The sequence below is a fragment of the Carettochelys insculpta genome, chromosome 2 (genome assembly GCF_033958435.1).
Source record: "Carettochelys insculpta isolate YL-2023 chromosome 2, ASM3395843v1, whole genome shotgun sequence".
NCBI lineage: Eukaryota > Metazoa > Chordata > Testudines > Carettochelyidae > Carettochelys > Carettochelys insculpta.
Genome location: NC_134138.1, coordinates 63,998,363 through 64,020,738, shown reverse-complemented (window position 1 = coordinate 64,020,738; position 22,376 = coordinate 63,998,363). Strand labels below are relative to the sequence as shown.

General features: G+C 43.5%; 1 long non-coding RNA gene across 1 annotated transcript in view; it reads left to right on the top strand.

Moving 5' to 3' along the window:
* The first annotated feature begins 8,095 nt into the window (after positions 1-8,095).
* Positions 8,096-22,376, top strand: part of LOC142008532 (uncharacterized) — a 30,767-nt gene continuing 16,486 nt past the window's right edge. Inside the window, exons 1-2 of the long non-coding RNA XR_012644172.1 lie at positions 8,096-8,172; positions 9,841-9,913. This is a non-coding gene — a long non-coding RNA (uncharacterized LOC142008532). The remainder of the gene's footprint in view (positions 8,173-9,840; positions 9,914-22,376) is intronic.

Sequence of the window (22,376 nt, the reverse complement as noted above, 5' to 3'; positions counted from 1 at the left end):
TTATCATATCTTTTACACTCTGTGTAATCTAAAGAAATTGAATTAAAGTATTAAAATATAGGGAATTATTTTGACTTGCCTTATGCAGCCAGGTAGGGGAGTAAAGGAACAATTTACATCCCTTTAGTCTCTCACTGGTTTGAACATAAATGGGAAGCACACAGATATCGTGCCACGCTTGTTTTTACTGTCTCTTTCATCTAAGTGCAGGGATCTTGTATACTGTATTTCATTGCTCTGCCTGCTCAGAGAAGTGGAGCAGGAAGTTGGGGTGGAAGGATAATGTGAGGTCTTGAAGTATAACTATGATTGCATTAGAACAAGTACTAGCTGATTCTGGCTTTGGTATGAGCTCGCTTCCCAAAGGAGTTAATGACTTTCTTTAAAAAATATTTGGGCATTTGTGAATACATTTTTAAACCTTTTATTTCTTATGGATAAAGTACTGTAATTCATAGAATCATAGAATTCTAGGGCTGGAAGGGACCTCAGGAGGTCATCTAGTCCAGACCCGTGCCTAAAAGAGGATCAACCCCAACTAAATCATCCCAGCCATGACTATGTTAAACGGAGACTTAAAAACCTCTAGGGATGGAGATTCCACCACCTGCCTTGGTAATGCATTCCAGTGTTTCACCACCCTCCTGGTGAAATAGTTTTTCCTAATATCCAACCACACCTCTTCCTCTGTAACTTCAGACTGTTGCTCCTTGTTCTGCCATCTATCACCACTGAGAACAGCCTCTATCTATCCTCTTTAGAGCCCCCTTTCAGGAAGTTGAAGCCTGCCATCAAATCCTCCCTCACTCTTCTCTTCTGCAAACTAAATAAGCCTCAAGCTATCAGCTGCTCCTCATAGGTCATGGGCTCCAGCTCCTTAATCATTTTTGTTGCCACTGAATCCGCTCCAATATATCCACATCCCTTCTATACTGGGGGACGCAGAACTGGACACAATACTTCAGATGTAGTCTTACCAGTGCCAAGCAGAGGGGAATAATATCTTCCCCAGATCTGCTGGAAATGCTTCTCCAATGCATCCCAATATGCCATTAGCCTTTCTGACTACAGGGGCACACTGTTGACTCATATCCAGCCTGTCATCCACTATAATCCCCAGGTCCTTTTCTGTTGCAATGATAGTTAGCCAGTCGGTCCCCAGCCTGTAACAGTGCTTGGGATTCTTCCATCCCAAGTGCAGGACTCTGCACTTCTCCTTGTTAAACCTCATTTGGTTTCTTTTGGTCCAATCCTCCAATTTTTCTCAGTCACTCTGGACCCTACCCTACCCTCCAACGTATCTACCTGACCCCCTAGCTTAGTGTCATCTGCAAATTTGCTGAGGGTGCAATCCATTCCCTCATCCAGGTCATTAAAGATGTTGAACAGTACTGGCCCTAGAACTGATCCTTGGGGGCACTCCATGTGAAACTGACCAGCAACCAGACATTGAGCCATTGATCTCTATCTGCTGGTCCCATTTGTGAAGCGAGATTTCTATCCATCTTGCAGTCCATGTATCCAATCCATACTTCCTTAACTTATGGGCAAGAATGTTGTGGGACACTGTATTAAAAGCTTTGCTAAAGTCAAGGAACATCACATCCATTGACTTCCCCATGTCCACAGAGCCAGTTACCTCAGCTATGTCTGCACTACCCCTGACCTTTCCAAAGAGGGATGCTAATGAGACACTTTGGCAGATGCTAATGAAGCACTGCCATGAATCTCCAGCACCTTATTGGCATAATGGCGGCCGTGGCAATTCAAAAGTGCTGCTTTTGTATTGCACGCCGCCTGCGCAAACGGGGGCCTTTTGAAAGGAATGCCCTCAGTCTTCGAAATACTCTTGTTCCTCTTTGGCTTTAGGAATAAGGGGCTTTCGAAGACTGGGGGTCCCTTTTGAAAGGCCCCCGTCTACAAGGGCAGTGTGCGATTCAAAAGCAGCACTTTCGAAGAACTGCGGCTGGCATTTGCTAATGAGGCGCTGCCATGAGTATCCAGCAAATGGCAGAGCCTCATTAGCATCTGCCAAAGTGTCTCAGTAACATCTCCCTTTCAAAAGCCGGGGGCTAGTATAGACATAGCCCTCATCATAGAAGCTAATCAGATTGGTTAGACACAATCTGCCCTTGGTGAATCCATGTTAACTACTCTTGATCACTTTCCCTTATTCCAAGTGCTCCAAAATGGATTCCTTGAGGATCCCTTCCATGATTTTTCCAGGGACTGAGGTAGGGCTGACTGATCTATCGTTTCCTGGATTGTCCTTTTTTCCTTTTTTAAAGATGGACGCTACATTTTCCCTTTTCCAATTATCGGGGATCTCTCCTGATCTCCACATGTTTTCAAGATAGTGGCCATGGCGGTGCAATGACATCTGCCAATTACTTCAGTACCTGTGGATGCATTAAATCCAGACCCATGGATTTGTGTACCACTAGCTTTTCTAAGTAGCTCTTAACCCGTTCTTTCCCCACTGAGGGCTGCCTAGCTCCTTCCCATACTGCATTGCCTAGTGCCATAGGTTGGGAACTAATCTTCTCCATGAAGACTGAGGCAAAAAAAGCATTGAATACTTTAGTTTTTCTTGCATCATCTGTCACTAGATTACCTCCCTCATCCAGTAAGTTCCCACACCCTTTCTGATCACCCTCTTATTATTAACGTGCTTTTAGAAACCCTTCTTGTTACCCTTCACATTCCTTGTTAGCTGCAATTCCAATTGTGCTTTCACTTTTCTGATTACTCCCCTGGCATTTTCCAACAATATATTTATACTCCTCCTCAGTCATCTGTCCAAGTTTCTACTTCTTATATGCATCACTTTGGAGTTTGAGTTTGCCGAATATTCATCAAAAACTCCCTGGATTGTCTGTGTGCTGCTGTATTGGTCTCCCAACAAATGTCCAGGTGATTAAAGTCTCCCATGAGAGCCAGCACCTGTGATTGGAACCTTCTTTTAGTTGTCTGAAGAAATCCTTATCTACCTCATGTACCTGATCTGGTGGCCAATAGCAGACACCAAGTGCAACATTGCTTCTGTTGCTTCTGCCTCTAAGCTTAACCCAAAGACACTCAACTGTCTCTTCTCCCTCCATATACTGGAGCTCTGAGCAATCATACTGCTCTGTCATATACATCATAACTCCTCATTTTTTCCTGTGTGTGTCCTTTCTGAACATTTTATACCCTTCCATGACCCTGCTCCAGTTATGCAAGTCATCGTACCAAGACTCTGCTACTCCAATCACCTCATACTTCTTTGTGCCGGGGCCTCTAATTCTTCTTGTTTGTTTCCCAGGATTCTTGCATTTGTGTACAAACATCTTAGATAGTTAGCTGATTGGCCTACCCTCTCCTTTTGAATCAGAAATCCTCTTTTGTTGTTTCTTCCTCCTTCCCCACTTACTTCAGGGCTTGTGTCACCATCCCACAATGAACATAGTTTGAAGCCCTCCTCATTAGGTTTGCAAGTCTGCCCGTGAAGATGCTCTTTCTTCTCTTCGTTAGGTGGATCCCATGTCATTGTAGCAATCCTTGTTCCTGAAACAGTCCCATGTTTAAAGAAACCAAAGTCCTCTCTCCGACACCATCTGAGCAACCACGCATTTTCAACAGGAAGATGGATGAGACCACCACTTGCGCAACATAGTCCTTGATCTTTTTTCCTGGAGCTACATAATCCCCAGTGATTTGCTAAGTCATTTTTGGCTGTCTATTTTTACCTTTCCACAGAGAGTTCCCTCAGATTTTTCTTTTCTTTTTTTCTTTTTAGTGCCACCGTGAAGGGCAGAAGAGAAACAAAGGTATAAGAAAGAGACAGCCAGTATGGGGCTCCCCCCAAGGCAAATTCAGAGGCAAACTCCTTGTTAGCTGGTGCAACTGCATTCAAGTAGGAAGAGGGCTGTCTAGTGGGAAGTGTTGACATCAGTGGAGAGCAACTTCTGGACTCTGCAGTTGGCTCAATGTGTGATTTTGAGCAACTTGCTTAACCTTTTGCGGTTTCAGTTTGTAACACTGGAGCAAACTCAGACCGTCACCCCCCTCAAGAGGACATGGGGCTCATTTTTATACTTTTCAGACCCTAGTCATCATGACCCTCTATCATCAACCACTGTGTGCAGCCAGGACACATGTCCTTCTTAGCACTCTTCCATGAAAGTAAATGAACCTTTTCCAGCTGCAAGATTATAAAATGCACATAATCGTTGTCACACATGAAGGGATACTTTCCAGAAATATTGAGGCTTGGCCTTCCTGTTTGCAAATTCTAACTGAGCCTGGAAACTGTGCCATTTTTCAAGTGACCATAAAATTAATTGCATTTGTCAGCTAAAGTGCCTTCAGTTTAAGTCACAAACATGCAGTCAGTATTATGAGTAGTGGTTGACAAGTCAGTGTAATTAAATCTTTTGCTAATGCCATATGTTTGAGGAAGCTTCACAAACTTGAAAACAGTTATAATCTGAGCATCTGAATATTTCGCATATCTCCTCATTCAAGGACGGTTTTGTGATATTCACAAATTTCAAGTACCATTACAGTGAAAAACAAAAAATGGTATTTTCCTCTAAAAATCGCATGTTTATTTCTTCACTGCAATTTCCAAAGTATGAATGCTCCACTTACAAGTACAAAGAGGTTTTTAATGGTCAGGTTTTCAAGCAACCTACTACTTGAAAGTCCATCTGTGTTCTTTCTGAGTTGTGCACCCCAGTCAGTGACAAAGATTCGGTAGGTCAAATTCTATCCTCCATAACACTTGTGTTGCTTGTTTCAAGTTTAGAGCTGATACACACTTCCCAATGTGAAGTAAGACAGAACTGTACTGAGGTCAATATCACTTACATCCTATCTGAATTTCTTCCATTGTCTTCAAGTTAGGTTTTGATTAGACCTGAGCAACATTCATTGACTGAAAGATTTTTTGGCCAAAAATGTAGATTTGGGTTGACCAAAACATTTTGCCCATTCATGCTAAGATCACCAAACTATTTTCATTAAAAAAAATCCAGAAAAGCAACTATTTCCCCCTCTGCTATCTTGGATCTGCCCATGAACTCAAAAATCAGTTAACTTCATAGCTGTAGTTTTCACTTACACATACTTGTGCAATTCCATTGTCATTGCCTCCTCTGCACTGTGAAATTAGGTCAGTATAGCTACTTTCCTCAGGGATGTAAAAAATCCACACCACTGAGCAATGCCAATAAACAGACCTAACTTCCAATATAGATAGCTCTAGGTTGATGGGAGAATGCTCCTGTCAATTCAACTACCGCTGCTCAGGGAGGCAGAGTATCTATGCTGAAAAGATGCCCCTCTCATTTGCACAGGGTTTTTCTACACTTAAAAAAAAATGACTCTACCTATGTTATAATGGTGGTGCAAAATACTGCCATTGCTGTTGCCATCAGTTAATTGTAAGAAAGAACTGAAGACCAGATTCAGTTCCATGTGGGTGGAGCCCTGTGCCTGTGTGAGGAGATCATTTCATGTAATTAAATTCTTCCTTAACTGATCTGTTCTCTGTCTCTGCTTACACTAGAGACAAAAATAGATATTAACTTTTGAGCCTGCCAACTGTAATGAGCAAGCACAGCCATGGGCAAGTGAACTGAATTCTATTTCTTCTCACATGTCTTCAACTATAATTTGAATACAACTCTAGGTTTGGATCAGGCAAACACTTATACACATGCCTAACTTTATGCATGTGAGTTTACACATATGTCCAGGGATTCTGAGTCATGCTAAACATGTTATATTACTTTAAGCAAGGACTAGGCATCCTTTTAAGCATGTGCATAAGTGTTTGCAGGGTTGTGACATTAGGACCAAATATTGCAACAAATCATCATATACTGTGAAATAGTAAAGCATGAGGAGAAAATCTTGAATTTTGATTTGACAATATTATTTAATTTAAAAGTCATACAGTTATTTAGTAAAAAGATAATTAAGTAGTCTTCTGTGCAGAGGATTATTAACATTCATAGTCTCCACTGTCAGCAAACAAAAGATTTGAAAGCTCTTTTCAACTGAGGCTCTATCCCTTCCCTTTAAAATTAGAAAGCATTTGGATTCCCACAGTGTGCAACTTTCAATGACAACTTCCAATCTGGCAGCTATAGTTTTTGAGGTTTTTTAATCACACAAAATGAACATTGTTCTTCTCGCCCCTTCAGATACAAGATAAAGATGGTGTCCTCTTCCCAGTAATTAGACTTACGTCTGAGGCTTTGACCAGTGTGTTCACTAAAGGTCCCATGCACTTTTTTGTAAGAGGTGGGGCATTAATTAGGGTTACCTGAACAAATTCCAAGTCAGATAATTATGCCTGCCTAGAAATCCCCCCATTCAGTTTCAGTGGAAGATGTTGTTTTCTCTTACCCTCATATGGAAACTGTTACAGAGTATCACTAGCATAGAATGAGAGCAGTGTTTGACCGGAATGCTCTTTGCTTCACTAAATACAAAAAGATTTTGCTACCACAGCATAATAAAGTATGTGTCAGAAATACACAGGCCATAAGTTGAGAAATAGCAAACAAACAAGCAAAAGTGTGTTGTGATCCAGGCCACTGACCTTTACAAAAGAGTATGATGGTGAACCATGGAAACTGTACATAGCCATGAGGAGTGGAAATTTTGGTAGTCTACAAGAGGGGTGAGCAAACTTTTTACATTGGTCCCCACTTTTCCACCCTGCAATTAGCAGGGCCCTCCCAGCCTGTTTAATGTAATACAAACCGATCAAAATTTCAACTTTGTTCATATGAAAAAAAACAACCAAACCCCTTTTGGCATGCATGAGAAAATAAGTATTGTGGTAGGGTCAGTCTCATTCCTGTGCCCCAGGTCCTCCGCTCAGTCCACTGGCCCCACCAAATGAACCCCATTACCCTTGCTGGGGCAGGGGGCAGTCTGGGGGGAATCCGGTCCCCACCCACTCATTCCGGGTTCCAGCGCAGGGATCCTGGATGGCTGCTACCGGCGAGGGCTGAGTTTCTTTGCCCTTGCCCCTGCAGTACTTCTCCCTGCGCCACTTCCCTAGACAATCCCCTTGGTACCTGCTACCACTAGTGGTAGCCGTGGCAATGAGTCCCCTCCTTTGAGTGGCCCATCCAGCTGACCAGTTCCCCACAGTCTCTGGTTGAGCTTCAGGTCCCCTGGACTTGGGCAGCCCGGACACGCATTTGCTGCAGCTCTTCTCCTCTTTTGTGGTCTCTGGTGTTCCTCTAAGTCTCCTTCCCTCTCCTCTCTCACCTTCCAAACTCTCCTTAATCAGCTTTCCCTTGCCTTGCGTGGAAAAGGGCTTATAGAGGTAGCCCTGAGTGGGATCAGCTGGCCCTGATTGACTTAGGGCAGCGTACTCCTCAGCTGCTCCCACTTTGATTGTCAGCTCCATCTCTGCCCTGTTTTTACTCCTGTCTTTCCTCCCCTGGTCCCACCCTGCCACAATATGTAGAATGTAAAAATTTTATTAATCAGTATGTAAATGGCAATACACGTACATAAAAACAGTAACATATTGCAATGTTTTTAATGAGATGGTTGAGCCGGAGTCCCTGCAGCTGATCGTGCTGCACCCCCTCTTATGATATTTCACCTCTCCCCCTGAAATGGCCCATCCCCTGCTTTGTGCACCCCTGGCCTACGGCTCACACATACTGTACCTCTCAATAAGAGCAATGAATGCAGGGCTAAAGTTTTAAAAGGTAAGAACAAAAAACACTAAAATCAGGTATGTCCTAGGTCAGGAGCTGGCGACCTGTGGCTCTTTAAGGAGCCATTTGCGGCTCCTAGTGCTGCTGCCGTTGACTCCTGTTGTGGCTCCACAGCCTGCTGCCGCTTAAACAAAAAATCTAAATTCAGTTGTCTGCTGTTAAACCAACTGAATTTAGGTTGTTTTTTTTTTTTAAGCAGAAGCAATCTCCAGAGCCACTAAGTAGTCAGCTGCAGCAGGGAGTCCTGGAAAAGAGACCCAGCAGGGCAGGGAGCTGCCTGCGCTATATGTGGGCGAAGTGAGCAGGACAGCTGGGAGGAGGGCAGCTGAGTATGCCCCTGCCAGAGCTCTGCAGCCCACCAAGAAGGAGGAGGTGGCGGCGGCAGGGAGCCATGCGGACAGGCAGCAGCAGCAGCTGCGGAGGAGCTGCGTGCACTGTGGTGAGTTAATCCTGGGGATGGGAAGGTGGTTTTGGGGCTCAGAGGAGTTAAGCATGAGAGGGTGAGAGGGTGGGTTTTGAGCTGAGAGGGGTTAAACCTGAGGATGGTGGGAGGTAAAGCTTCGGGACAGGGGGTGGATATGGGGGCTGAGGCAGTGTCAGGCATCTTAAAGTCTAAAGATGAGGGTAACCTATCTTTCTAGCAAATCATTGTGTGTGCGCTGTTCTTAAAATAGGGGTTTCAAAAAGTACAGTTTGACATTATTTATTGAGGACTGTCTTGTATTCACATATGTTGCAGCTCTTGAAGTATTGATTTTGTAACTGAATTGAAAAAAAAATGGCTCTTTTCACTATTTCAGTTGCAGACCCCTGTCATTGGCAAATAAGAAATCCACAGATTTAAATAATTCAAATTCTGAAGTGCACACACAAAAACCACTCCCCATTTAGTATCATGAAGTTGTTTTCTGTTATTTGTCTCCTAGTTCCTTAATGGGAGACAACAGGCGAGCAGGAGGTTCAGACAGAAATTCAGTGGTAAAACACAGAAAGAGTTAAGTGATGCAGCTTCCCAGATACAATCTAAAAGATATTTAACAGGATCTGTCATAATCCATATGCTCTCCTCAAAAATAAGAATAAAAACCAGCTGCTTTACAATAAATCCTAATGACAGTATGAGTTAATTTTAAACCGATGTAATGTTCAGTCAGTTCTGATTTAAACTGACGGGATGGTTTTTGCCAGTGTATGTATGCATTTGTAAAAACAGATGAGGAACCATAATCTGCTTTTCCCTTTCTCCAGACAAATATTTCTTTTTAACGTGGAGCTTTTCATAGTAGAATAAGTGTTCAAGCGAAAAAAGACTTAACAGTCATTCCCGTACTGTGGTCTACTTCTACGGTGCCTTACTCTTGGCCTCTGCTGAAGGTCCCCGAGGGACACTCTACATCAGAGATGGTAAATGGTGCATGATGCCAAGTACGCTGGCATGTGCCCTGAATCAACTTCCTGATTATGGCAGAAGCAGGGTGGTCAATGTGACGAAGCACTTAATGTGATACCTGCTGATTAGAATCATAAATGTCAAAGAAGCAAAGAAAGTGGCAGGCAGGGCTGCATTTATGTATTTTTTTCTTATTCCTTTAGATTGATAGACTTACTTATGCAAACCTCTAGGCAAGTCATACATTTTAACATACCGCCTCAGACCAGCAATTGAAGAATAGTCAGAATCCGTCTTAAAGCCACCAAAATCCTGGTAACAAAATCAAGCAGCCAGATGTCATTCCACTACCACCCTGGCTCCAACAATTCCAACCTCTCAACTGGCCCCAAATGCCTGAGACAGGAAGAGGGCCTTGCAGTGTGTCTGAAGGATCCAGGAGGAAGAGGAATGAAACAAAAATCTGTAGGCCTTCAGCAGGAAAGGTTCAAAGAGCACCCTCTCCCTTTTTATATGAATAGAGTGGCAGATCAGATGCCATCACTGGCTGCAGCTATGGAGAAGCCACATGGGAAGGAAGGCATGCCCTCAGGCAGGAAGGTTCCTGGCCAGGGCTCACCCATCCTAGAAGTACAGATTACATGGAAGTGGGGCAAACAGTGGGGCTTCTCTTGATAGCCAGGTAATGAGCTTCTAAAAACACTGTTTCTTCTACAGGTTGAACCCCTCTCGTCTGGCATCCTCAGGACCTGACCAATTCCAAATGAGACAATTTCCCAGACCAAAGGAGGTCAGTATTGTGTAGCAGCATTACCAACCCTTTCACTGCTTACTGGACTCTTAGAAGACATCCAGGGATAAATTATAGCTAAGTAACAGCCCAGAATACAGAGAGCCAGGACTGGCGGCTGTAAAAAACACTTTATGGGGCTACGGGAAGCTTGGCCACACCCTTGATAAGAGATTGGCCAGCAAACTAAAATCATGCCAAATTACAGATGTTGCCGGATGCGAGAGTCTGGATTAGAGAGGTTCAGTCTGTACATGATCATCATCTGCTTGCACTTGTCTTTTCCTCTGAACTTGAGGCAAATTTTGTAGTTGTTTTACTAGCTTTGCTTTTGCCTTAGTGATTTAGGGTGGTCTTAAGGGGTGCAACTAGTAATAATGAAATGGTGCATGATGCCTACCTGGTGCTAGACCCTGCTGTGAGTTCAGGGAACTGGACTTGATCTCTCAAGGTCCCTTCCAGTTCTATTCTATTCTATTCTGGTACTATTCTATTCTATTCTAAATTAAGGTGGGTAGTCTGCAGAAAGATAGCAAGATCTATGGAATGATGCAAGGAAGGTGGTGATTGACCCATAGTTAAAACTCCTTAAAACAGCATTGGGCAAAATATTGTGGAATATACTCCAGGGGAAGAGGGATGGATACAACTGATTGATTTAGTTGAAAATCTTCTTCTGGGAGTTGAGCACAAGGATGTTTGGCTATTTGGGGTTATTTCCCTGCTGGTATGTGGATTAGCTTCTTCCTCACAGTGTGATAGAAGAAATAAATCTATTTTTTATACAGTAAATATACTACTTGTATGGTTAGTATTTATGTCGATGAAAAACTTTGGGGGCAAATTCAAGGACAAATGTCACACAAACAAGCCTGCACTTGAGCCCTTGACAAAGGTGATTTTTTTTCATTATTTCTGGAGATGAAATGGTTCGTCATTCCTACCTTGTAGAACATTCTCCGGTCTGCAGCTCACTCACTCACTCACTCTAGTGATCTGCTTTGATAGGTATAAAATATACTGCCAAGATGAAAAAGTCAAGGGCCTAGCTTTATTAGAAAAAAAAGGATATAGGCAAAAAAGTTAAAAACAAATAAGAACACACAGCCCTTATGTAAACTGAAAAAGGTTTACCAGCAGGCCAGGGTCTTCGAATGATCTAAACACAAACGTATACTGTTAATAGTTTCATTTATTATAATATCTCAAGGAATGAGAGTTATGCAGTGCTATACAATAAAAATGCAAAGGAGTCTTAATGAGGTTGTAAAAACCCAATATTATCATGTTATTTGCATGCCTGGTTTTTTGAAACTCTTTTTCCAATGGGAAGCCTATTGGATGGAGTTGGTTTATAAAGAATAGTATAAATAATAGTCATAATAAATAGTTTCTGTATTGGTGGCACATTCCATTTGAAGTTCTAAAAGCACTTTACAAACATTAACTAATCTATGTAAAGTTCCCATGATACAGGAAAATATTATTATGTGCTTTTGACAAATAGGAGGCAGAGAGAAGTTAGATGATTTCGTCATGTTCACGTAGGTCAGTCAGTGGTAGCGCTTGAAACAGGAATCAGGTTTCCCAGCTTCTCATTCTGTGTTTTAACCATAAGAATGTCTTTCCTTCCTGCATAAAATGCATATTATTATTCTATGATTTATTGAGTGTTAACAATACATTTGATACTGTGCACACAAAAGGAGATACAATTACTGCTGCAGTAGATTTCTCTCTGCTACAGTTATAGAAAAAAAAAATGTTCAAGTGCCAGAATGAGTTTTGTCTGACACAGGAGATTTCATAGATTCTAAGGCCACCAGTGATTACTGTGACCATATAGTCTGACCTGTATAGTACAGCCGACAGAACTCATGCCAAAATAATTCCTAGGGCAGATCTTTTATAAAAAAATCTACTCTTGATTTGAACATTGAGTGATGGAAAATCCATCCCCATCCTTAGTTAAAAATGTATGCTGAATGTGTCTAGCTTCAACTTCCAGCCAGTGGATCCTGGCTAGATATCTTTCACTGCTAAATTGAAGAGCTTGTTGCTCTCCATGGAATTACTTACAGACTGCAATCAAGTCTCCCCTTCACCTTCTCTTTACTAAACTAAATAGATTAAGCTCCTTGCGCCTGTCATTCTAAGACGTTTTCTAATCCTTCTCATGACTTTTCTTTAAAACCCTAATAATTTATCTACATCCTTTTTGAATGGTTGACACCAGAATTGAACCAGGTATTCCAGTGGCCATTGCAGCAATGCAAATACAGAGATCTAAGCTGTGGCTACTTTTGCATTCGTTTGCCTGAAACAAAATGGCAAGAAGGTTCTTTTGAAGATGGAGCTTAACTTTCAAAAAAGCCCCATCTACACTTCTTTCTTTCTTTAAGAACATAAGAACATAAGAATGGCCATACTGGGTCAGATCAAAGGTCCATCCAGCCCAGCATCCCATCTGCCGACGGTGGCCAATGCCAGGTGCCCCAGAGAAGGAGAACAGAAGACAATGATCAAGTGATTTATCTCCTGCCATCCATCTCCTGCCCTTGTTCTGAAGGCTAGGGCACCATACTTTATCCCTGGCTAATAGCCATTTATGGACCTAACCTGCAAAAATTTATCAAGCTCTTTTTTAAACCCTAATAGAGTCCTGGCCTTCACAGCCTCCTCGGGCAAGGAGTTCCACAGGTTGACTGTGCGCTGTGTGAAGAAAAATTTCCTTTTATTAGTTTTGAACCTACTACCCATCAATTTCATTTGGTGTCCCCTAGTTCTTGTATTATGGGAAAAGGTAAATAATTTTTCTATATTCACTTTCTCCACACCATTCATGATTTTATATACCTCTATCATATCGCCCCTCAATCGCCTCTTTTCCAAACTGAAAAGTCCCAGTCTTTCTTCTTTTCTTTCAAAAGAAGCTCTTTTTGAAAAGAGATTATGCAAATGAGGCACCAGATATGTAAATCAGTGCTTCATCTGCATTTTCAATTTCCTTCATCTGCATGCCTCTTTCAAAAGAGGAACACAAGTGTAGACACAGCTCTAATGACCACTCTATTCTTAGTAGCGATTTCCCTGCTTATGCAGATCTCATGGTCACATCAGCTAATTTGGTCACACTGTCCTACTGAAACTGATTACCCACAATGGTCTCCAAATGTTTTGCAGAGTCACTGCTTCCCATGATGGAGGTCTACCATTTGGTTTAGTATGGCCTAAACTTCTTGTTCCTACCTGAACACATATATGTTTAGCCACATTAAAATGCATATTGTTTGCTTGTTCCCAGATTACCCAGTCACCCAAGTATCTGTGACTCTGTGACCTGACTTTGCTTTGAAGTACTGAAATGGCAAGAGCCAAATAAAAAAGTAAGGTTGAGAGTTGGCATCTCCCCCAAAACCAAGGTGTTCAAAGTTGGGGGTTCAGTCCAGCTACACAAAGGCCACATCTACACAACACCATAATTTTGAAGGAGCTTATTTTGAAATTCAACTTCAAAGTAATAAACTTGGAAAATGCCCTTCCACACACAAAGTAGATTGAATTCACCATCTGCTATTCTGAAGTAGCGGCCCAGCACTTTGAAAGGAAGCATCTACACACCCATGGCCCCTATTTCAAAATAAGAGGCCAGGAAATGCTGCGGACGGAGATCACTTGGCTGACAAGCCCTTCCAGGGCCTGCAGCCAGCCACTTCTTTAAAGGCCCCCTCCCAACACACTCACACTGCATGTGCTCAGGGCTGCCAGGCTGTACACAGCACAGCACACCCTCAGCACAGAGCCGAGCCACTGCAGAGACCCTTGTGGATCCTCAGCAGCTTCCCAAGGGGGATTTCTTCCAGGCCATGGCCAGCCTGCTGACAGTGCTGCTGATGGCTGTCCTCCAGCAGCACCACAGGGCCAGCTGCCTAGGCCCCCTCCTGCAGGCCCTCTGCCAGGGCAGTGACTGTGCCCGACCCCGGTGACTGGGTGATGCCAGGGCTTTCCCACTAGCACCAGCTGGTGGGACTGCCTGGTGCTGGGGGACTGGGGTGATGACCAGTGGCTGCACAACTTCAGGTTGACCAGGGAGACATTTGAGGAGCTCTGCCACTGGCTTGCTCCAGCCCTCCAGCACTGGGACACCAGTATGCGACCTATACTCTCTTTGCACAAGAGGGTAGCCATTGCCCTGTGGAAGCTGGCCACCCCAGCCAGCCACCACTCTGTCAGACATCATTTTGAGGTGGGCAAGGCCAACGTCTGAACAGTTCTGATAGAGGTAAGCTAGGCTGGGGCCATGCACCCACTATGGAGGGGGCAACTGGCAAGGGGTGGCCCTGCACGGGGCCAGGGAGGAGGGGCTTTACGTGGGGACAGGTACCACCCAGCTACACACTCATGGATGCATTTGTCTTGTACCCCATATACGCTGTCCAGGCAGTCAACGCCCTTCTCCTCCACCAGGTGGTCACTGTTGAGGGACCTGGACATCGCTCTCACCGGCTTCGTGGACCTGGGCTTCCCCCACTGTTTTGGCATTCTGGATGGCACACACATCACCATCTGGGCCCCAGAACACAGCAACAGTGCCTTTATAAACAGAAAGGGGTACCACTCTGTGGTCCTCCAGGCCCTTGTTGATGCCAGGGGCCAGTTCATGGATGTGTGTGGGATGGTCGGGCAGAGTCCATGATACCTGGGTGTTTTGGAACTCGTGGCTTGGCCACTGAATGCAGAAGGGCACCTACCTCCCCTCACAGGAGCTCCCGTTAAAAGACATCACTGTGACCCCCTGCATTGTGGCCGATGCAACATATCCCCTGCACCCATGGCTCATGAGGCCCTATACAGGATGCACCAACTCATCTCAAGATATGTTCAATACACACCTGAACACTGTTGAGCAGGCATTTGGGTGGCTGAAGGGGCGATTTAGATGCCTCTTTGTGAGGCTGGAGGTTAGCCTCCTGAATGTGCCTGCAGTGGTCACAGCCTGCTATGCTCTCCAAAATATTGTGGAGAGTAAAGGGGAGCCCTTTGCCCAGGGCTGGGCTGCCGAGCCTGCTGCAAGATATGAGCAGCCACCCACAGCCCCATGCTGCCAGGTGTGCAGAGATTGAGTCAGGGAGGCCCTGACAGAGCCATGTGACCCCAGGCACACAGAATGTGTCAGGGAGGCCCTGCAGGAAGCCTTCACCCAGGGCCTGCCATGATCCTCCCCCAGCCAACTCCCAACCCCCTCTCCCCCACCTCTCACCACCCCCCACCACACAATAAGGATGTGGAAGTAGGGGTGGAACTTGAACTTGGCAATTGTAAATAGAACTTGCATGCTTATAAACCCGCAATCCATATGATCCTACAACTATGTCCAAGGGGGGAACTATACACAAAAATATGAGGTGAGGACACTGGGGGAGGGAATCAACTTGGAGGAGGGAGCCGGGGTGGGTGAGGACTTATTCGTCCACCAGGGTAGAGCACTGGGAGCTGTGGTGGCTGTGGACCCCCTACAACCCTGGGTGCAGGGACCCCATCAGGGCTGAGTTGGGTCCAGGATAATGGGAAGGTAGGGGTTTTGGGGGCATACAGAGGCCTCAGGGTTGGCGAGAGCCATGAGGGTGGATGCGGGGTGTGCTGGGTCCCTTGGTTGGGCTCATTGTTGGGCTCTGGGGGGGCATGGGGCTCCTGGCTGGTCAACATGTCTGGCTGGGGGTGACTGTCGGCATGGTGTCTTTAGGGAGCCATTGTAGTGCAGGGAGCTTATGCTGCCGCTGCTTGTAGCACGCTCTCAGTTTTCTGCCTGGGGTTGCTGGGTAGCTACATCTTTACGTGTGGCTGGCAGTGACCATACGGCCCCGTCTGGGCTGGCTGGAGCATCTCCAGGCTCCTGTGGGCCCACTACTTCAAAGTAACACGATGCGGAGTGTCTACACACTTCCTATTTTGAAGTGTAACTGAACCAGTATGTAACTTCAAAATAGGGTGCTAGTCCCATCCCAGGAATGGAATAAAGACTTCTAAGTTGGCCCCCCCTACTTTGACCGCTATTTCAAGGTAATGTATAACGTGTGTAGAGGCTCCGCATTTAACTTCAAAGTTCATTGCTCGTGTAGACATGGCCAAAGTGCACTGTTTTGTAAGTCTCTGCATGTATGCAAGAGCTCATCCAGCTTTCACTCTCCTGATAGGAGCACGCACCCATTCAGTTGATCGGCCCATGGCAATGTTATTAGCAGAGATTTGGCTAGTTGATCATATGTGTAGAGAATTCTAGACTGTCCAGGTCCTTAGGAAACAGCATCCTCTACAGCCCCATTAACAATTAATGACTTCTATCTTAATGGTTTGTATTTTAATGGTTTAAGGTACAGTGCATACATACAACACTTAAACATAAAAAGAAATGTGTGGTGGTATGTGGAGCTGGTCCTCATGAAAATAGAAACTTATCCTTGAAAGTTTAAATGAAAATGTTTATGAGGAGGCTAGAAAGGCAAAATAGATCCCTCTGATAGAGTAGCCTAATCTTGCAAACAATCTTTCAAAGATATTCTATTTACTTTGGATTTGGAGGGAAGAAAGGAGTTCAGGTACTGCTGGGCTTTAGCTTTCCCACTAAACTAGTGCCACTGCAGAACCAGGGCCAAGTTTGAGGTGGTATTTACTAAGTATAAATATTTGTTAACAAAGCATGAAAAGGCAACTACTCGGTAATTGAGGCACGTAATCACCTGGTTGTGGAGGGAATTCATGTGGAAACAATTCAAAGCACGTACTTTTCACTCATGTGGATAATGCAAGGTGAAGTTTATGTGACTAGAAAATCCTTCAAACTATCAAGCATTTTAAAGCTTGGCTGTGGTTATTATAGGTCATCAAAGAAAGAGACAGGAGGTACCAAAGTCTGCTGAGCTCTTGCAACTGCAGTAAAGTGATCCTGTAGATATCCTCCACTGATTCTAGTGGATGGATCCTGGTCAGTGCTTAAAGGAAGACAAAATTGTGAAATCCTCCTTAGACAGTTTAACTCTGGGGACTAGAGAAAAACTCCCTCTGTTTATACTTCAAAGCCCAGGCACACACCAAGACGTTCTTAGCATCCATTTAAAACCCAAACCAAACCCAACTCTGTCAGCATTCTCAGAAGCTGAGAATCCAGACCACGAAGCCCTGACTGTGAAACACTTTTTCTATGGCCTCTTCTGCAGCTCCAAAGCTCCAGTGACAGCTAAACACAACTCCTTCATGCAGATCAGGGAAGGAGGGTTTATAGAGCCACAAACACACACACATTCTGTGTTCCTTGCCCCAGTGACGAAGGTGTCTTTCAGAAATATCATGTGATGTGGATTATCAGAAAGTGAGAAAGTAAATAACAGTATCTTCATCTACTGATGTGAAGCCCTTGATTATATTCTGCTCTCATACCACTGGAGTAAATCCAGAGTAACTCCATTTCATCGTTACTGCAGCTTTACGTAGAGAAAGGCCGAATTTGGCTCACCCTGTTTTTGCCACAGCTTAATTTCCAATGTATTAATGCCATCAAGCTGCTTGCCTGACCACCCACTATTGAGAATGGAACTGAAGAGGTGGAATATTTCCTTGTCAAAAAATTGACACTGATGTTTATTCAGATAAGTAATACACATACTGTACAGTATAGGTTTCAGTGTTACTGCTCTTAAAACACTAATATCAAAAAAGTATAAACAATATGACGAGAGTGATCCCTAGTTTACAATAAATATCTTGCATGCAGTTATAAGGATTAACTGACAATCTTCTATTTGTTTAAAATGCCTGCCAACTGTGTTTAAGCCTTCTTTGAAGGATCCAATATGCATATAATATCTCCTGTTAAGTCTAGATGACTCTGTTAAATGGAAACCGCACACTTCTGACCTGGCCTCATCCAAGTAGCTGTTTGGACTACTATAAATTTACTGCAGAACCGTTTACATTTCTTAGCTGTTCTTTTTCTACTCTGTTTACTGAATATGACAACTTTAAGTAGATCTGAAGTGGATAATATTTTTAATTGTGTTGCTGCTGCAACTGTAACTTTTCAGACTCCTCTCAGTTTGAAAACCAGCAAGAAATGTTATGTAGAATTTATCTTTCTGAATTAAGGCAGGCAGACAGCTATCTTACACCTAAGATGTAGTAAGCATTTCTACACCCAATTTTGAAAAACCTAAATGGAGTATTTAACAGGGCCAAATTTTGTGCACAACCTAGTACACACAAGTCCAGCATGAGCTAATGGGATTTGCGTGCTTGAATCAGAATAAAACAAATTGAGCTTATAAATGACAAAATATAGTAGAACCTCAAAAATTGTATGGAAACCAATCTTAAACATGACTAGTTTATCTAAATAATTCTTCACTGATAGGAAAAAATCATAACAAAAGTGAGGTTGATAAAGAACAAGGACAAGTCATCATCCCCTCATTATTCTGATGGACACAGGGGTGCCATGATTTCCCTCTACAAAAGCTGTGTTGACTCTTTTCCAACATATCGTGCTTATCGATATACCTGAAAATTCTTTTCTGTATATAGTTTCAACCTATTTGCCCACTGCTGAAGTTAGGCTTACAGGCCTGTAATTGCCAGGTTTGTGTCAAGCCTTTTTTAAAAATTGGCATTTCATTAGCTCTCCTCCAGTCATCAGCTACAGGAGTGGATTTAAGTAACTTAAGATTGCATACTACAAATAGTAGATCTGAAATTTCACATGTGAGTTCTTGAGTGAATACAGTCAGATTCTGTGGACTTATCACTATTTAATTTATCAAATTTCTTCCAAAACTTCCTCTGATTGTCACCTCATTCTGGGAAAGTTTCTCAGATTTGTCACCAAATAAGAATGCCTCAGGTGTGAGGATCTCTTCCACATGCCCTGCAGTGAAGGTCTGTGCAAATAAATCATTTAACGCCTATGTTTGATGCTGGCAGATTAAGTGCCAGCTCATGATGAAGCCCCGGATCAATTAAGTTGCATATTAGTAAAGATCAAAGTGATTAATGTATAACGATATATTTTGGCTTTAAGCTTCATGAAAACAAATGCGATGCTTAGTGTATTGTTTCACTTACCTGCAGCCTGTTATGATGCAATAGCAAACATGCACATTGTATATACTCCTGTAACTAAACAAACTATTAAGCAAGAAGCCTTGTGAAATGCAAATGAAGAACTTTAGCAGGAAAGTGCTAATTTCAAAGCAAGTGATCATTGTGTACAATGATTGGAGGTCAAAGACTCAAAATGCATTCCTTGCTCTCTGACATCAAAGGAAAATTCCGCATGGGTAATGTCATTTTCATCTTATTTTCCATGAAGCTATATGCATGAGTTCAAAGAGAGATCCTTCAACTCTGGACTGTCTGGATTCTAACAAGACAGAATAATTGACAAAGACTGAGATCCTCAGAGTTATCCTGACACAACAAGAAGTCCTGTGGCACCTTATAGACTAAGATATTTTGGAGCATAAGCTTTTGTGGGCAAAGACCCACTTCATCAGATGCATGAGTTACTCTGGTTAGCCTTGAGAGGCTATGTCTGCACTACACAGTTAATTCAAAATAACAGCAGTTATTTGAAAATAACTAACATGTTGTCTACACTACACACATGCTGTTTTGAAATAATTTTGAAATAGCAGGTGCATTATATAAATAAAAATGAAAGTCACAGAGCAGCTCCTCAAGGAATTCATTTTGAAACTCTTGGAGGAGAGGAAGATGATCAGAACAGTCAATATGGATTCACCAATAGCAAGTCATGCCTGACCAACCTAATTGCCTTCTATGAAGAGATAACTGGCTCTGCAAATACGGGGAAAACAGTGGATATGATATACTTTGACCTTAGCAAAGCTTTTGATATGGTCTCCCAAAGTATTCTTGCCAGTAAGATGGTACCAAGTGGAGTGCCCCACGACGGGTCTCAGTACTGGTTTTGCTCAACATCTTCATGACACTAAGCTGGGCAGAGAGGTAGATAAGCTGGAGGGAAGGGATAGGGACCAAAGTGACCAAGACAAATTGGAGGACTGGACCAAACAAATCTGATGAAGTTCAGTAATGACTAGTGCAGAGTCCTGCACTTAGGATGGAAGAATCCCATGTACTGCTACAGGCTGGGGAACAGTCCTGCCAGTATGCTGATGTGCTTGTGTGGCTGATCAGGAGTAATTCAAATGCCTCTCTGCTGATTAGCATTCCCAGGTAGGTTTTTTGTTTCTACTGTTGGTGCACATTCATATGTCTCAGTGCTCATAAAATATTATTGCTTGCATGGATGGAAAAATCTGCACTTGGGTAGTAAAATCCGCACATGAATGGACAAGATCATTGCTGGGCACTGACTGGCTTAGGGGAAGTTCTGGTAAAAAGACCAGAGATTTATAGTGAGTGAGAAGCTGGGTATGAGTCAACAGTGTGCCCTTGTTTCTAAGAAGGAGAACAACATATTGGACGCATTAGCAGGAGTGCTGCCAGCAGATCGAGGAAAGTGATTATTCCACTCAAAGAGTACTGGTGAAGCCAGACGTGGAGCTCTGTGTCCAGTGTCAGGTTCCCAGTATAGAAAATATGTGGACAAATTAGAGGAAGTCTAGCAGAGAGCAACAAAAATGATTAGGGGATAGGAGATCCTGAGGGGACTTTGTCTGCAGAAGAGAAGAATGTGTGTGTGTGTTGTTTGGGGAGGTGGGGATTTGACATCAGCCTTTAACGACCTGAAGGTGGCAATCAAAAAAGTTGAAGAGAGGCTCTTCTCAGTGGTGGCAGATGACAGAACAAGGAGCAGTGATTTCAAGTTGCAGGGGGGGAGGTCTAGGTCAGATATTAGGACAAAATTATTTCACTAGGAGTGTAGAGAAGCACAAGAATGTTGCCTATGGAGGTGGTGAAATCCCCATCCTTAGAGGTTTTTAAGGACAGCTTTACAAGCGCTGGCTGGAATGGTTTAGTTAGGGATGGTCCTGCTTTGAGTAGGAAGCTGGGCTAAATGACCTCCTGAGGTGTCTTTCAAGTCTAATCTGATTCTGTGATCTGGAGTAAGAGACTGGGCTCTTGGGACTGGGATCAACCTCATTTTGTGTGATTTTCATTTAAGTGACCTTTTATCACAAAGAGGTAGCTGTGTAAGTCTGAATCTTAACAAAACAAAAAAGCAGTCATGTAGCACTTTGAAGACTAACAAAGTAATTGGTTAGGTGTTGAGCTTTTGTGGGACAGACCCACTTCTTCAGATCTGGAGATAGTGTTGTACTGGAAATGTTGCTGAAAGTGAATTGGCATGATGATTATATAACACAGAGATACAAACAAACAACAAAATTAAATAAAAAGTCACAAAAGCATCTTCAACATGCTGCATGGCTGCTTTTTTGTTTTATCACAAAGTTCAGCTTGTCAGTTCAGCATCACAGACTGGAGAGTCCACATGGACTGCCTGCGATTTGATAGTAAGACTGGTATAATGATTCACCTATGTTACTGGCTTGATGGAATCTAATCATAGAGTACACCTAGGGTTACCATGTTTGAACTTTCACAAAAGAAGACAACTCTGAGAGGGAGAGTATCTGTATCAGTATCTACCAACTCATAGGCTGTGTCTACACTAGCTCCCTACTTCAAAGGGAGCATGGTAAGTAGGGTGTCAGGAGATTATTAATGAAGTTCTGCGCTGCATATGCAGCACTTCATTAAGCAAATTCCCTCCCCGCCCCCCACGGCAACTTGGAAGTGTTAAACTTCAAAGTGTCGGCTCACGTCTAGCCGCGGCTCACCCACCGGTACTTTGAAGTGCCCATGGTACTTCAAAGTCCCTTTGTTCCTCAAAATTTTGAGGAGTAAATGGACTTTGAAGTTGCCCAGGCACTTTGAAGTACCAGCGGGTGAGCCGCAGCTACACGTGAGCCAACACTTTGAAGTTTAACACTTCAAAGTTGCCGCAGGGGAGAATTAGCTTAATGGAGTGCTGCATAGAACTTCATTAATAATCTCCCAACACCCTACTTTCCATGCTCTCTTTGAAGGAGGGAGTTAGTGTAGACACAGCCTATGAGTTAGTAGACACTGATACAGATACTCTCCCGCTCAGAGCTGAGATAGGGTGAGATAGGGACTTGCCTATCCCAGCATGTGAAGTCAGTTCCAGTGGACTGGGCGGATGAGATCAACAGAAAGATCCAATGGCCAGGAAGGTGGTTCTGCACTGCTCTGTGGAGGGTGAAGGGCATGACAAGGCACCAAAGATGACACGGCCCTCCACCGCAGCCTAGGGAGTCTCCAGCCATGATGACTCCTTGTACCACTGGAACCAGGCTTCTGAGGCTGGGAGAGTGGAACGGCCCCTGTGCTATGGCTTTTCCACTTTAAACACTCCTGCACGGGTTCTTTGAACATTCTCATCTCTCAAATCAGTCCACTT